Source organism: Lissotriton vulgaris, chromosome 9 (assembly GCF_964263255.1).
Source record: "Lissotriton vulgaris chromosome 9, aLisVul1.2, whole genome shotgun sequence".
Taxonomy (NCBI): Eukaryota; Metazoa; Chordata; class Amphibia; order Caudata; family Salamandridae; genus Lissotriton; species Lissotriton vulgaris.
This window is the reverse complement of record NC_141697.1, coordinates 540444364-540457387: the sequence shown is the minus strand read 5'-3', so window position 1 is coordinate 540457387 and position 13024 is coordinate 540444364. Positions and strand designations below refer to the sequence as shown.

The following is a 13024-nucleotide window of genomic DNA, read 5'->3' as shown; positions in this document are numbered from 1 at the left end:
TGACCCGGGTTCGATTCCCAGCCAACGCACTGAAAATACTTATATATTCTGCAAGCAGGATATATTGTAATGCAACATGTCACAAAATGGAAATTTCACGAACAGATTAATCAGCCATATATAAAAAAATAAACAAATACGTGGGCAAACATCTCAATCGCACCTTCTGCTACATACATTGTCCTAATATATGATAAGTTTCATAAAGCAGAGTCACAACACACATGTGCTGGTAATAAATTTGTTACAGTGGGCAAACAATGGAAGGGCTGAGGCCCGACCAGACATTGTAACTCCAGCATCTCTATGTTAAAAAGCATTTCTAGGCAATATCTAGCCTCTGAAAAAATATGCAAGATCCACCGATAAATCTGGCAAAAGTCCCTAACATTTTGTGCATACTTGTGCTCTCACCTGAATGTAGCGCCACCTTGTAGCTGTCGAAGGAAACTGCTGCTCACAAAATGTTTTATCAGAAGGCAAGTTGAGAGGAATCCAAGAGTCAGATGTCCATGGAAAGAACCACTCACTGAAGCAGGAATGTTGGAGGCTTCATATTCGCATAGTTTCCTGTCCAACGTCCACTCACGTCCCGAACGCTCCCAAACGCTCAAAAGCCTCACACCGGGCAAGCCCTCACCGGGTATATCTCTGGCTCCAAGGTAAAGCCAAATCCTGAGCATGCTAGTGCTAGGATCACAGAGCGAGAGAGAGATGGTTCAAGAGCTACTGTCTTGATAAAGGCCTGAAACGGCTAGTGCCTAAGAGTGTCTGACTTTCAGTTATTACTGATTGTGAGAGGGGAAGATGAAGTTTTTCTGCACCCAGCATGCCTTGGGATATACTTATGCAAATGAGGTGAGAGCCAGACCAATCCCATGCTACTCTGCCTAATGCTCCTTATCTGCATAAAAAGAACACTTTCACAACGGAGCAGAGTGGCGCAGCGGAAGCGTGCTGGGCCCATAACCCAGAGGTCGATGGATCGAAACCATCCTCTGCTAATTTTGCTTGATTTTACTTCCAAGGACCAAGCTGTCATTTCCACGCTACCAGCAAGGAAAAGCGCAAGCTTGTGCCAGCTATGTGAGAAAAGACTTCTCAACTATCTGTGTCTGCTGAAATACAAGAGAGGGATCGTCAAAAGCTCCACACTGTACTTTGAAAGTAAAGGCACACAATAATAAGCATGAATGACTGGTGGGACCTTCAAACACTTTTATGTGGAGGCTTTGAATTTCATTCTTCCCTTTTTTGTTCTGCTCTTATCTATCTCCTGGGCATTTCATGGAATGTTCTCTATTTCTCTTCCCTGCTTTGCTTCCCATGCTGCCTCTATGTGTTCATATCTATTATTTGTATTGCTGCTTTCCATTCTTCTCTTCTGCACAGCTTTGTCCTTGGTTTCAATCCCAGTTCCTTACCCTCTACAAAAACTTTCTATTGCTTTTCATGTTGGTATCTAAACCAAATGCACCATTGAAGCTGGTGCATGATAGTCATTGAACTCAGGGTCCTAATGTTTAGAACCGAGAGCGCAAAGATCAGAGGGCGTTGGTGGTATAGTGGTGAGCATAGCTGCCTTCCAAGCAGTTGACCCGGGTTCGATTCCCGGCCAACGCAGTACAAATACTTATATATTCTGCAAGCAGGATATATTTTAAAGCAACATTTCACAAAATGGTAATATAATTAAGAGGTTAATCAGCCATTATATAAAAAATAAACAAATATGTAGGCAAGCATTTCGATCGCCCCTTCTGCTATATTCATTGTCCTAATATATGATAAGTTTCATAAAGCAGAGTCACCACTCACATGTACTGGTAAAAAAATATGTTACAGTGGGCAGACAATGAAAGGGCTGAGGCCCGACCAGACATTTTAACTCCAGCATCTCTATGTTAAAAAGCATTTCCTAGGCAATATTTAGCCTCTGAAAAAAATATGCAAGATCCAGCAATAAATCTGGCAAAAGTCCCCAACATTTTGTGCATACTTGTGCCCTCACCTGAATGTAGCACCACCTTGTAGCCGTCGGAGGTAACTGCAGCTCACAAAATGTTTCATCAGAGGGCAAGTTTAGAGGAATCCAAAAGGCAGATGTCCATGGAAAGAGCCTCCGACTGCAGCAGGAAGTTTGGATGCTTCAAATTTGCATAGCTTCCAGTCCAACGTCCTCTCATGTACCGAACGCTCCCAAACGCTCTAAAGCCTTATACCGGCAAGCCCTCACCGGGTAGATCTCTGGCTCCCAGGTAAAGCCAAATACTGAGCATGCAAGCACTAGGATCACAGAGAGAGAGAGAGACAGAGAGCGTCGGAGAGCTGTTGTCTTGTTAAAGGCCTGAAACGGCTAGTGAATAAGAGGGTCTGGACTTTCAGTTGTGACTGATTGTGAGAGGGGAAGATAAAGATTTTCTGCACCCAGCATGCCTTGCGATATACTTAGGCAAATGAGGTGAGAGCCCGACCAATCCCACGTCACTTCTCTGAATGCCTCCTCATCTGCATAAACAGAACACTTTCACAAAGGAGCAGAGTGGCGCAGCGGAAGCGTGCTGGGCCCATAACCCAGAGGTCGATGGATCGAAACCATCCTCTGCTAATTTTGCTTGATTTTCCTTCCAAGGACCAAGCTGTCATTTCCACATAGCCAGAAAGGAAAAGTGCAAGCTTGTACCAGCTATGTGAGAAAAGACTTCTCAACTATTCGTGTCTGTGTAATACAAGAGTGATCGTGAAAGGTACAACCCTGTACTTTGAAAGTAAAGACACACAATTATAACCATAAATGACTGGTGGGAGCTTCACACAACTTTCTGGGCATGCTTTGAATTTCATTCTTCCCTTTTTGTTCTGCTCTTATCTATCTCCTGGGCATTTCATGGAATGTTCTCTTTCTCTTCCCTGCTTTGCTTCCCATGCTGCCTATATATGCTCATTTCTACTATTTGTACTGTTGCTTTTCATTTCTTCTCTTCTGCACAACTTTGTCCTTGGTTTCAATCCCCAGTTCCTTACCCTCTGCAAAAAACGTTCTACTGCTTCTCATGTTGGTATCTAAACCAAATGCACCATTGAAGCTGGTGCAAGATAGTCATTGATTTCTGCAACGTAATATTTAGAACCGAGAGCTAACACATCAGAGGGCGTTGGTGGTATAGTGGTGAGCATAGCTGCTTCCCAAGCAGTTGACCCGGGTTCGATTCCCGGCCAACGCACTGAAAATACTTATATATTCTGCAAGCAGGATATATTGTAATGCAACATGTCACAAAATGGAAATTTCACGAACAGATTAATCAGCCATATATAAAAAAATAAACAAATACGTGGGCAAACATCTCAATCGCACCTTCTGCTACATACATTGTCCTAATATATGATAAGTTTCATAAAGCAGAGTCACAACACACATGTGCTGGTAATAAATTTGTTACAGTGGGCAAACAATGGAAGGGCTGAGGCCCGACCAGACATTGTAACTCCAGCATCTCTATGTTAAAAAGCATTTCTAGGCAATATCTAGCCTCTGAAAAAAATATGCAAGATCCACCGATAAATCTGGCAAAAGTCCCTAACATTTTGTGCATACTTGTGCTCTCACCTGAATGTAGCGCCACCTTGTAGCTGTCGAAGGAAACTGCTGCTCACAAAATGTTTTATCAGAAGGCAAGTTGAGAGGAATCCAAGAGTCAGATGTCCATGGAAAGAACCACTCACTGAAGCAGGAATGTTGGAGGCTTCATATTCGCATAGTTTCCTGTCCAACGTCCACTCACGTCCCGAACGCTCCCAAACGCTCAAAAGCCTCACACCGGGCAAGCCCTCACCGGGTATATCTCTGGCTCCAAGGTAAAGCCAAATCCTGAGCATGCTAGTGCTAGGATCACAGAGCGAGAGAGAGATGGTTCAAGAGCTACTGTCTTGATAAAGGCCTGAAACGGCTAGTGCCTAAGAGTGTCTGACTTTCAGTTATGACTGATTGTGAGAGGGGAAGATGAAGTTTTTCTGCACCCAGCATGCCTTGGGATATACTTATGCAAATGAGGTGAGAGCCAGACCAATCCCATGCTACTCTGCCTAATGCTCCTTATCTGCATAAAAAGAACACTTTCACAACGGAGCAGAGTGGCGCAGCGGAAGCGTGCTGGGCCCATAACCCAGAGGTCGATGGATCAAAACCATCCTCTGCTAATTTTGCTTGATTTTACTTCCAAGGACCAAGCTGTCATTTCCACGCTACCAGCAAGGAAAAGCGCAAGCTTGTGCCAGCTATGTGAGAAAAGACTTCTCAACTATCTGTGTCTGCTGAAATACAAGAGAGGGATCGTCAAAAGCTCCACACTGTACTTTGAAAGTAAAGGCACACAATAATAAGCATGAATGACTGGTGGGACCTTCAAACACTTTTATGTGGAGGCTTTGAATTTCATTCTTCCCTTTTTTGTTCTGCTCTTATCTATCTCCTGGGCATTTCATGGAATGTTCTCTATTTCTCTTCCCTGCTTTGCTTCCCATGCTGCCTCTATGTGTTCATATCTATTATTTGTATTGCTGCTTTCCATTCTTCTCTTCTGCACAGCTTTGTCCTTGGTTTCAATCCCAGTTCCTTACCCTCTACAAAAACTTTCTATTGCTTTTCATGTTGGTATCTAAACCAAATGCACCATTGAAGCTGGTGCATGATAGTCATTGAACTCAGGGTCCTAATGTTTAGAACCGAGAGCACAAAGATCAGAGGGCGTTGGTGGTATAGTGGTGAGCATAGCTGCCTTCCAAGCAGTTGACCCGGGTTCGATTCCCGGCCAACGCAGTACAAATACTTATATATTCTGCAAGCAGGATATATTTTAAAGCAACATTTCACAAAATGGTAATATAATTAAGAGGTTAATCAGCCATTATATAAAAAATAAACAAATATGTAGGCAAGCATTTCGATCGCCCCTTCTGCTATATTCATTGTCCTAATATATGATAAGTTTCATAAAGCAGAGTCACCACTCACATGTACTGGTAAAAAAATATGTTACAGTGGGCAGACAATGAAAGGGCTGAGGCCCGACCAGACATTTTAACTCCAGCATCTCTATGTTAAAAAGCATTTCCTAGGCAATATTTAGCCTCTGAAAAAAATATGCAAGGTCCAGCAATAAATCTGGCAAAAGTCCCCAACATTTTGTGCATACTTGTGCCCTCACCTGAATGTAGCACCACCTTGTAGCCGTCGGAGGTAACTGCAGCTCACAAAATGTTTCATCAGAGGGCAAGTTTAGAGGAATCCAAAAGGCAGATGTCCATGGAAAGAGCCTCCGACTGCAGCAGGAAGTTTGGATGCTTCAAATTTGCATAGCTTCCAGTCCAACGTCCTCTCATGTACCGAACGCTCCCAAACGCTCTAAAGCCTTATACCGGCAAGCCCTCACCGGGTAGATCTCTGGCTCCCAGGAAAAGCCAAATACTGAGCATGCAAGCACTAGGATCACAGAGAGAGAGAGAGAGACAGAGAGCGTCAGAGAGCTGTTGTCTTGTTAAAGGCCTGAAACGGCTAGTGCCTAAGAGGGTCTGGACTTTCAGTTGTGACTGATTGTGAGAGGGGAAGATAAAGATTTTCTGCACCCAGCATGCCTTGCGATATACTTAGGCAAATGAGGTGAGAGCCCGACCAATCCCACGTCACTTCTCTGAATGCCTCCTCATCTGCATAAAGAGAACACTTTCACAAAGGAGCAGAGTGGCGCAGCGGAAGCGTGCTGGGCCCATAACCCAGAGGTCGATGGATCGAAACCATCCTCTGCTAATTTTGCTTGATTTTCCTTCCAAGGACCAAGCTGTCATTTCCACATAGCCAGAAAGGAAAAGTGCAAGCTTGTGCCAGCTATGTGAGAAAAGACTTCTCAACTATTCGTGTCTGTGTAATACAAGAGTGATCGTGAAAGGTACAACCCTGTACTTTGAAAGTAAAGACACACAATTATAACCATAAATGACTGACTGGTGGGAGCTTCACACAACTTTCTGGGCATGCTTTGAATTTCATTCTTCCCTTTTTGTTCTGCTCTTATCTATCTCCTGGGCATTTCATGGAATGTTCTCTTTCTCTTCCCTGCTTTGCTTCCCATGCTGCCTATATATGCTCATTTCTACTATTTGTACTGTTGCTTTTCATTTCTTCTCTTCTGCACAACTTTGTCCTTGGTTTCAATCCCCAGTTCCTTACCCTCTGCAAAAAACGTTCTACTGCTTCTCATGTTGGTATCTAAACCAAATGCACCATTGAAGCTGGTGCAAGATAGTCATTGATTTCTGCAACGTAATATTTAGAACCGAGAGCTAACACATCAGAGGGCGTTGGTGGTATAGTGGTGAGCATAGCTGCTTCCCAAGCAGTTGACCCGGGTTCGATTCCCAGCCAACGCACTGAAAATACTTATATATTCTGCAAGCAGGATATATTGTAATGCAACATGTCACAAAATGGAAATTTCACGAACAGATTAATCAGCCATATATAAAAAAATAAACAAATACGTGGGCAAACATCTCAATCGCACCTTCTGCTACATACATTGTCCTAATATATGATAAGTTTCATAAAGCAGAGTCACAACACACATGTGCTGGTAATAAATTTGTTACAGTGGGCAAACAATGGAAGGGCTGAGGCCCGACCAGACATTGTAACTCCAGCATCTCTATGTTAAAAAGCATTTCTAGGCAATATCTAGCCTCTGAAAAAATATGCAAGATCCACCGATAAATCTGGCAAAAGTCCCTAACATTTTGTGCATACTTGTGCTCTCACCTGAATGTAGCGCCACCTTGTAGCTGTCGAAGGAAACTGCTGCTCACAAAATGTTTTATCAGAAGGCAAGTTGAGAGGAATCCAAGAGTCAGATGTCCATGGAAAGAACCACTCACTGAAGCAGGAATGTTGGAGGCTTCATATTCGCATAGTTTCCTGTCCAACGTCCACTCACGTCCCGAACGCTCCCAAACGCTCAAAAGCCTCACACCGGGCAAGCCCTCACCGGGTATATCTCTGGCTCCAAGGTAAAGCCAAATCCTGAGCATGCTAGTGCTAGGATCACAGAGCGAGAGAGAGATGGTTCAAGAGCTACTGTCTTGATAAAGGCCTGAAACGGCTAGTGCCTAAGAGTGTCTGACTTTCAGTTATTACTGATTGTGAGAGGGGAAGATGAAGTTTTTCTGCACCCAGCATGCCTTGGGATATACTTATGCAAATGAGGTGAGAGCCAGACCAATCCCATGCTACTCTGCCTAATGCTCCTTATCTGCATAAAAAGAACACTTTCACAACGGAGCAGAGTGGCGCAGCGGAAGCGTGCTGGGCCCATAACCCAGAGGTCGATGGATCGAAACCATCCTCTGCTAATTTTGCTTGATTTTACTTCCAAGGACCAAGCTGTCATTTCCACGCTACCAGCAAGGAAAAGCGCAAGCTTGTGCCAGCTATGTGAGAAAAGACTTCTCAACTATCTGTGTCTGCTGAAATACAAGAGAGGGATCGTCAAAAGCTCCACACTGTACTTTGAAAGTAAAGGCACACAATAATAAGCATGAATGACTGGTGGGACCTTCAAACACTTTTATGTGGAGGCTTTGAATTTCATTCTTCCCTTTTTTGTTCTGCTCTTATCTATCTCCTGGGCATTTCATGGAATGTTCTCTATTTCTCTTCCCTGCTTTGCTTCCCATGCTGCCTCTATGTGTTCATATCTATTATTTGTATTGCTGCTTTCCATTCTTCTCTTCTGCACAGCTTTGTCCTTGGTTTCAATCCCAGTTCCTTACCCTCTACAAAAACTTTCTATTGCTTTTCATGTTGGTATCTAAACCAAATGCACCATTGAAGCTGGTGCATGATAGTCATTGAACTCAGGGTCCTAATGTTTAGAACCGAGAGCGCAAAGATCAGAGGGCGTTGGTGGTATAGTGGTGAGCATAGCTGCCTTCCAAGCAGTTGACCCGGGTTCGATTCCCGGCCAACGCAGTACAAATACTTATATATTCTGCAAGCAGGATATATTTTAAAGCAACATTTCACAAAATGGTAATATAATTAAGAGGTTAATCAGCCATTATATAAAAAATAAACAAATATGTAGGCAAGCATTTCGATCGCCCCTTCTGCTATATTCATTGTCCTAATATATGATAAGTTTCATAAAGCAGAGTCACCACTCACATGTACTGGTAAAAAAATATGTTACAGTGGGCAGACAATGAAAGGGCTGAGGCCCGACCAGACATTTTAACTCCAGCATCTCTATGTTAAAAAGCATTTCCTAGGCAATATTTAGCCTCTGAAAAAAATATGCAAGATCCAGCAATAAATCTGGCAAAAGTCCCCAACATTTTGTGCATACTTGTGCCCTCACCTGAATGTAGCACCACCTTGTAGCCGTCGGAGGTAACTGCAGCTCACAAAATGTTTCATCAGAGGGCAAGTTTAGAGGAATCCAAAAGGCAGATGTCCATGGAAAGAGCCTCCGACTGCAGCAGGAAGTTTGGATGCTTCAAATTTGCATAGCTTCCAGTCCAACGTCCTCTCATGTACCGAACGCTCCCAAACGCTCTAAAGCCTTATACCGGCAAGCCCTCACCGGGTAGATCTCTGGCTCCCAGGTAAAGCCAAATACTGAGCATGCAAGCACTAGGATCACAGAGAGAGAGAGAGACAGAGAGCGTCGGAGAGCTGTTGTCTTGTTAAAGGCCTGAAACGGCTAGTGAATAAGAGGGTCTGGACTTTCAGTTGTGACTGATTGTGAGAGGGGAAGATAAAGATTTTCTGCACCCAGCATGCCTTGCGATATACTTAGGCAAATGAGGTGAGAGCCCGACCAATCCCACGTCACTTCTCTGAATGCCTCCTCATCTGCATAAACAGAACACTTTCACAAAGGAGCAGAGTGGCGCAGCGGAAGCGTGCTGGGCCCATAACCCAGAGGTCGATGGATCGAAACCATCCTCTGCTAATTTTGCTTGATTTTCCTTCCAAGGACCAAGCTGTCATTTCCACATAGCCAGAAAGGAAAAGTGCAAGCTTGTACCAGCTATGTGAGAAAAGACTTCTCAACTATTCGTGTCTGTGTAATACAAGAGTGATCGTGAAAGGTACAACCCTGTACTTTGAAAGTAAAGACACACAATTATAACCATAAATGACTGGTGGGAGCTTCACACAACTTTCTGGGCATGCTTTGAATTTCATTCTTCCCTTTTTGTTCTGCTCTTATCTATCTCCTGGGCATTTCATGGAATGTTCTCTTTCTCTTCCCTGCTTTGCTTCCCATGCTGCCTATATATGCTCATTTCTACTATTTGTACTGTTGCTTTTCATTTCTTCTCTTCTGCACAACTTTGTCCTTGGTTTCAATCCCCAGTTCCTTACCCTCTGCAAAAAACGTTCTACTGCTTCTCATGTTGGTATCTAAACCAAATGCACCATTGAAGCTGGTGCAAGATAGTCATTGATTTCTGCAACGTAATATTTAGAACCGAGAGCTAACACATCAGAGGGCGTTGGTGGTATAGTGGTGAGCATAGCTGCTTCCCAAGCAGTTGACCCGGGTTCGATTCCCGGCCAACGCACTGAAAATACTTATATATTCTGCAAGCAGGATATATTGTAATGCAACATGTCACAAAATGGAAATTTCACGAACAGATTAATCAGCCATATATAAAAAAATAAACAAATACGTGGGCAAACATCTCAATCGCACCTTCTGCTACATACATTGTCCTAATATATGATAAGTTTCATAAAGCAGAGTCACAACACACATGTGCTGGTAATAAATTTGTTACAGTGGGCAAACAATGGAAGGGCTGAGGCCCGACCAGACATTGTAACTCCAGCATCTCTATGTTAAAAAGCATTTCTAGGCAATATCTAGCCTCTGAAAAAAATATGCAAGATCCACCGATAAATCTGGCAAAAGTCCCTAACATTTTGTGCATACTTGTGCTCTCACCTGAATGTAGCGCCACCTTGTAGCTGTCGAAGGAAACTGCTGCTCACAAAATGTTTTATCAGAAGGCAAGTTGAGAGGAATCCAAGAGTCAGATGTCCATGGAAAGAACCACTCACTGAAGCAGGAATGTTGGAGGCTTCATATTCGCATAGTTTCCTGTCCAACGTCCACTCACGTCCCGAACGCTCCCAAACGCTCAAAAGCCTCACACCGGGCAAGCCCTCACCGGGTATATCTCTGGCTCCAAGGTAAAGCCAAATCCTGAGCATGCTAGTGCTAGGATCACAGAGCGAGAGAGAGATGGTTCAAGAGCTACTGTCTTGATAAAGGCCTGAAACGGCTAGTGCCTAAGAGTGTCTGACTTTCAGTTATGACTGATTGTGAGAGGGGAAGATGAAGTTTTTCTGCACCCAGCATGCCTTGGGATATACTTATGCAAATGAGGTGAGAGCCAGACCAATCCCATGCTACTCTGCCTAATGCTCCTTATCTGCATAAAAAGAACACTTTCACAACGGAGCAGAGTGGCGCAGCGGAAGCGTGCTGGGCCCATAACCCAGAGGTCGATGGATCAAAACCATCCTCTGCTAATTTTGCTTGATTTTACTTCCAAGGACCAAGCTGTCATTTCCACGCTACCAGCAAGGAAAAGCGCAAGCTTGTGCCAGCTATGTGAGAAAAGACTTCTCAACTATCTGTGTCTGCTGAAATACAAGAGAGGGATCGTCAAAAGCTCCACACTGTACTTTGAAAGTAAAGGCACACAATAATAAGCATGAATGACTGGTGGGACCTTCAAACACTTTTATGTGGAGGCTTTGAATTTCATTCTTCCCTTTTTTGTTCTGCTCTTATCTATCTCCTGGGCATTTCATGGAATGTTCTCTATTTCTCTTCCCTGCTTTGCTTCCCATGCTGCCTCTATGTGTTCATATCTATTATTTGTATTGCTGCTTTCCATTCTTCTCTTCTGCACAGCTTTGTCCTTGGTTTCAATCCCAGTTCCTTACCCTCTACAAAAACTTTCTATTGCTTTTCATGTTGGTATCTAAACCAAATGCACCATTGAAGCTGGTGCATGATAGTCATTGAACTCAGGGTCCTAATGTTTAGAACCGAGAGCACAAAGATCAGAGGGCGTTGGTGGTATAGTGGTGAGCATAGCTGCCTTCCAAGCAGTTGACCCGGGTTCGATTCCCGGCCAACGCAGTACAAATACTTATATATTCTGCAAGCAGGATATATTTTAAAGCAACATTTCACAAAATGGTAATATAATTAAGAGGTTAATCAGCCATTATATAAAAAATAAACAAATATGTAGGCAAGCATTTCGATCGCCCCTTCTGCTATATTCATTGTCCTAATATATGATAAGTTTCATAAAGCAGAGTCACCACTCACATGTACTGGTAAAAAAATATGTTACAGTGGGCAGACAATGAAAGGGCTGAGGCCCGACCAGACATTTTAACTCCAGCATCTCTATGTTAAAAAGCATTTCCTAGGCAATATTTAGCCTCTGAAAAAAATATGCAAGGTCCAGCAATAAATCTGGCAAAAGTCCCCAACATTTTGTGCATACTTGTGCCCTCACCTGAATGTAGCACCACCTTGTAGCCGTCGGAGGTAACTGCAGCTCACAAAATGTTTCATCAGAGGGCAAGTTTAGAGGAATCCAAAAGGCAGATGTCCATGGAAAGAGCCTCCGACTGCAGCAGGAAGTTTGGATGCTTCAAATTTGCATAGCTTCCAGTCCAACGTCCTCTCATGTACCGAACGCTCCCAAACGCTCTAAAGCCTTATACCGGCAAGCCCTCACCGGGTAGATCTCTGGCTCCCAGGAAAAGCCAAATACTGAGCATGCAAGCACTAGGATCACAGAGAGAGAGAGAGAGACAGAGAGCGTCAGAGAGCTGTTGTCTTGTTAAAGGCCTGAAACGGCTAGTGCCTAAGAGGGTCTGGACTTTCAGTTGTGACTGATTGTGAGAGGGGAAGATAAAGATTTTCTGCACCCAGCATGCCTTGCGATATACTTAGGCAAATGAGGTGAGAGCCCGACCAATCCCACGTCACTTCTCTGAATGCCTCCTCATCTGCATAAAGAGAACACTTTCACAAAGGAGCAGAGTGGCGCAGCGGAAGCGTGCTGGGCCCATAACCCAGAGGTCGATGGATCGAAACCATCCTCTGCTAATTTTGCTTGATTTTCCTTCCAAGGACCAAGCTGTCATTTCCACATAGCCAGAAAGGAAAAGTGCAAGCTTGTGCCAGCTATGTGAGAAAAGACTTCTCAACTATTCGTGTCTGTGTAATACAAGAGTGATCGTGAAAGGTACAACCCTGTACTTTGAAAGTAAAGACACACAATTATAACCATAAATGACTGACTGGTGGGAGCTTCACACAACTTTCTGGGCATGCTTTGAATTTCATTCTTCCCTTTTTGTTCTGCTCTTATCTATCTCCTGGGCATTTCATGGAATGTTCTCTTTCTCTTCCCTGCTTTGCTTCCCATGCTGCCTATATATGCTCATTTCTACTATTTGTACTGTTGCTTTTCATTTCTTCTCTTCTGCACAACTTTGTCCTTGGTTTCAATCCCCAGTTCCTTACCCTCTGCAAAAAACGTTCTACTGCTTCTCATGTTGGTATCTAAACCAAATGCACCATTGAAGCTGGTGCAAGATAGTCATTGATTTCTGCAACGTAATATTTAGAACCGAGAGCTAACACATCAGAGGGCGTTGGTGGTATAGTGGTGAGCATAGCTGCTTCCCAAGCAGTTGACCCGGGTTCGATTCCCAGCCAACGCACTGAAAATACTTATATATTCTGCAAGCAGGATATATTGTAATGCAACATGTCACAAAATGGAAATTTCACGAACAGATTAATCAGCCATATATAAAAAAATAAACAAATACGTGGGCAAACATCTCAATCGCACCTTCTGCTACATACATTGTCCTAATATATGATAAGTTTCATAAAGCAGAGTCACAACACACATGTGC

The 13024-nt window shown here is 43.5% G+C and overlaps 6 non-coding genes across 6 annotated transcripts; all 6 read left to right on the top strand.

Moving 5' to 3' along the window:
• Positions 1 to 1551: 1551 nt before the first annotated feature.
• On the top strand, positions 1552 to 1623 carry TRNAG-UCC (transfer RNA glycine (anticodon UCC)). Its single transcript has one exon. It is a non-coding gene; the product is annotated as a tRNA-Gly (tRNA).
• Positions 1624 to 3152: 1529 nt separating this feature from the next.
• TRNAG-CCC (transfer RNA glycine (anticodon CCC)) lies at positions 3153 to 3224 on the top strand. The gene has a single exon. It is a non-coding gene; the product is annotated as a tRNA-Gly (tRNA).
• Positions 3225 to 4747: 1523 nt separating this feature from the next.
• TRNAG-UCC (transfer RNA glycine (anticodon UCC)) lies at positions 4748 to 4819 on the top strand. The gene has a single exon. It is a non-coding gene; the product is annotated as a tRNA-Gly (tRNA).
• A 3129-nt stretch (positions 4820 to 7948) lies between these two features.
• Positions 7949 to 8020, top strand: TRNAG-UCC (transfer RNA glycine (anticodon UCC)). Its single transcript has one exon. It is a non-coding gene; the product is annotated as a tRNA-Gly (tRNA).
• A 1529-nt stretch (positions 8021 to 9549) lies between these two features.
• TRNAG-CCC (transfer RNA glycine (anticodon CCC)) lies at positions 9550 to 9621 on the top strand. Its single transcript has one exon. It is a non-coding gene; the product is annotated as a tRNA-Gly (tRNA).
• A 1523-nt stretch (positions 9622 to 11144) lies between these two features.
• TRNAG-UCC (transfer RNA glycine (anticodon UCC)) lies at positions 11145 to 11216 on the top strand. Its single transcript has one exon. It is a non-coding gene; the product is annotated as a tRNA-Gly (tRNA).
• Positions 11217 to 13024: the final 1808 nt, after the last annotated feature.